Consider the following 4080-nt stretch of genomic DNA (forward strand, 5'->3'; position numbering starts at 1 on the left):
TTAAATAGTTTACTAGTACTTTCTGAATGGAATAATCATACCTTCAGGGAGATGTTGTGTATTTGAGGTACATTTATCTTTGGAATAAAATTGTGCATTTTGAGTGATATTGTATGTTTGAATTATATTTACAGTTGGTGGGATCATGGATTGTTGGTGTGATCATATACAACCAAGAACCAAGAGGAGTCCATGAGTTGTAGATACGGCCAAAGTGAAGGAATGAAGGTTTACGTATTTAGAAGTAATGAATATGTTGATAAATACACCTATGGTATCAACGTTGAGGGTATATAGAATTCAAAGGAATTCAAGAAAGATGAAGGGATTAAGGCTGACATAGTTTTCAGAGTCATAGCCTAATATTTTTTTTATCTTTACGATGCAGCTTGCAATTCAAATTGGTGTGTTAAAGAGCTGATTTGTACACTATACGTGATTCTCTGACTTAGTATATAACAATACTAAGTGATAACAGACATCCATCACATCTTTATGTGAATTCCATGATATGTTAAGCCGACTTTAATATACAAGACTAGGATGGTGAAAGTAGCTATTAGGTTGTGAAGTGTTGATTAACTTACTTGTTTAGTGAGTTAGAGTACATATGTGAAACGACGATACATAAATAGATTGCATGAGGATAGCTGCTAATCTCAAGGATGACAAAGAATCAAGTTGAAGCTAGTGGAAAATGTTGAGATGTAGCGTAAATGCAAACGTCCTAGGATTGAATCATATGAAGTAGATGTGACAGGATATGCAGACGACAAGTAAAATTCATAAGACTTACTCCTATGAGATGTTTGTAAGAAAGAAAGATATGCGGCTGAGATGTAGATTTCCTTAGGATTAACTCTTATAAGGGAATGACAGGAGGATGATGAAATGAAGACGTAGAATGATATCCATGATGATTTGTATGTTTCAAAGGTGGTACAAATAATTGGAGCTTGTTTGTCTCCATAACACTAGAATAAATTTAAATGTAGTGCGCCATGCTGACTGGACACTATACGGGAAATAATCTATACAAAGAGCTGGAAATGAAATTCCTAGTGACCTAGGAAATATGTTAGAATATGCTAGATAAGGCATATGCATGAGGAGAATCCTTGAAGAGGAATGTAGGAAATTTAGAATGTGCTTAGTAGGACATAGTTGTTGTTAGAACGCATGATAGAAACGCAAAAATCCTAGGCCAGTCAATGAAATTTGTTGTAAGATCTTCTTTGTCACACCCCAAAACTTGAACGGCGGAAACGTTCCGGGGCGGAGAACGTCATGTACAGTATCACAACAAAGCATAATAGTAAACAAGCAACAACATCATCCATTGCATTAATAATATAATTTTAATACAAGTGTGTTCTGTATAGTTATAAGACACCAAAAATATAAATCAAAATAAGAGATGAGTCTTGAACGTGCTCCATCTTCTCAAAACCTGGTATCGGTACCTGTCTATTGATGACCTGAGAATACAAGTTATTTTGAAAGATTTTATCTGCTTTAAAGCTGGTGAGTTCATAAACATTTTAGTGTCATTGTTTGTATGAAAATGTTTGTAAGTGTTTGATGTATAAGTTTGTAATAGTTTGTAGTAAATGTTTTTATTTCCTAGAAAATCCTATATTTTCTACTAAAAGTAGCCTTCTACCAAGGCATCAAATGTTCTGTATGTTTGTTTCTTGTAAAAGTGTATTTTCCCCAAGTGTGACTATCATTAACAAAATATAGTTTTTACATTACCGTTTATGTGAGAATATCACGTTGTGAATGCAATGGGGAAAATAATAAAGTAATGTAGTGTTGTATTATAGTAACTATTGTTGTACTAACTACCTTAAGCCAATTGTTAATTAAGGTATAATGTGATATAATTGTAACCATACTTGATTGACTTAGTAAAACACGACACTCAAAGACATCTAAATGGTATGACATTCGTCACCTATAGACCTGTGGGTCCCAATGTAGCTAGCAGCAAGGTGTAGGACAGTCAGTCCCGTATAGATCTTGTAACATCCTAAAATTCAAGGCAAAAAATTTCATTTTTAAATGAGTTATTATAAAACCAACAGTATAAGAAAACAACTGTAATAATATATCATGCCAAAACCAGTACGTCAATAATCAAAACATGTCATCATAAAATCATATCAGAGTATAATCCCAAAGATATCCTGTGCGGAAAACATAATGTAATGTGCTGCGATCGAGCCAGCTCCTTTCTTCTGAAAACGAAGTACCTGAAACCAAAAATGAAAACCTTAAGCATGAAGCTTAGTGAGTTCCACCATCATACCACATACCATATAATCACATAGCATACATACTGTTAGGCATATATGGGTGCCTGACCTACCCCTTTGTTCCTCTCGACCAGATACTGTCTAGCATATCTGGGTGTTGGCCTCCCTTTCGGTCCTCTCGGCCAGATATTGGGGACTATTTCACCCCTCTACTACTACCACATAACATGTAACATATAATCGTATTCTATCTAGCATGACTCGGTATAACTACCCCCTTTGGCCCTATTGACCGGAAATCTTGGGGACTGTCTCCCCTACTGCTACTAGCATATAACATCATATCATACTAGCACATAACATGTCAGGTAGTAGTAAACCTAGATGAATATCATAAAGACAGTCATCTAACATACGACTCCTCCTGGTGGGCCAACATTGGTGCCTTAGACCCACCGCTACTAGAAAATAACTTACCTCACACTACTGAAGTCCCGTAGACACAATCCCACACTGTTGAAGTCCCGTAGGCTCAACCCCTACTGCTGGACGACACATTCCGAACTGTCAACACCAAAACAACACCCAATTAATAATTGTGTCCCAACACATAACCATAATACATACTTAGATAATTACTACATTACCCCAGGCTTGGCTTATTTAAGCCCAAGGCCCAATCCATAGGCCCAAAGCCAACTAGGAGTCAAAGTTCAACATGTGGCCCAATTTTCCAAATTGGGTCCAAGCCTATACAAGGTCTTATTCTGAGGCCCAACATCATATAGTCATTAAGGCCCAAACTATGGCCCAATTTGGAAAATTGGGCCCAACTCCTTATATGGGCCTTCCTTCAAAGCCTATTAATTATTCTAGTCCATTTGCTTGATCTTGGATTGCTCGTTGATACTTAATCATCAAGGCCCACTAAAAAGGCCCAACTTAAGGCCCAAGTGAAATTAGGGTATTACGTAAAACGATGATTAGGGTTAAGTTTCCTACTTAACCCATTAAGGACTTAATTCATTAAGTCCAATATTACTTAGATTAATTTATGCCAATGATTATTATTTAATATCTCCAGTTATTAAATAATTCCTGTGTATCCAGATTAATTCCCCAAATTAGGGTTTTATTGGTATTATGGCTTTTCCAACCCAAATACTAGCCTTAGCCTTTTAGGCTACTTTTGGCCTTATTGGGCCCATTAGGGTCTCTTTGGGTTAATTTGGGTCCATTAGACCCATTAGGATTTTCACTAAGCCCGTTAGGCTTCAGTGGGCCCATTAGGGCTTCAAGCACCCCAAACGAATCAAACTCGAATCAACTCAACGGGGCAAGCACACTACAACTTGACACGTCGGCTGGTGGCGGCGGGAGGCGACAGCCACCACCCTAAGGTGGTGGTTTTGATTTTCCTTTCATTATTCCAATTTTTACATTTTATAATGAACTCACAAAATAAACACACACACTATACTAAATAAACACACACTAACTAACATACACACACACACACATCTAAGGTGGCATATGGTGGCAGCCACCACCTCATGGTGGTGGCAGTGGCTTTTCTCATGAATTCCAGCCATAGAACCTCTTACCTATTAAAACACATGTACACACACACTAAATATCACACCCAGCCACACTAGACTCTTGCAAACGGATTCATCCACCACCTGGTGGTGACGGGAGATGGAAGTGGCAGCAACCACATGCGGCAAAGGCGGCGGTTGACGTCAGTTCGCGAGGAAACAGTGGAAAAGTGTGGCGGAGGGCAACCAGAGTGCCTGAAATAGTTGCTCGACAGCGGAGGCGG

This window comes from Lactuca saligna, chromosome 7 (genome assembly GCF_052625555.1).
Source record: "Lactuca saligna cultivar CGN05327 chromosome 7, ASM5262555v1, whole genome shotgun sequence".
NCBI lineage: Eukaryota > Viridiplantae > Streptophyta > Magnoliopsida > Asterales > Asteraceae > Lactuca > Lactuca saligna.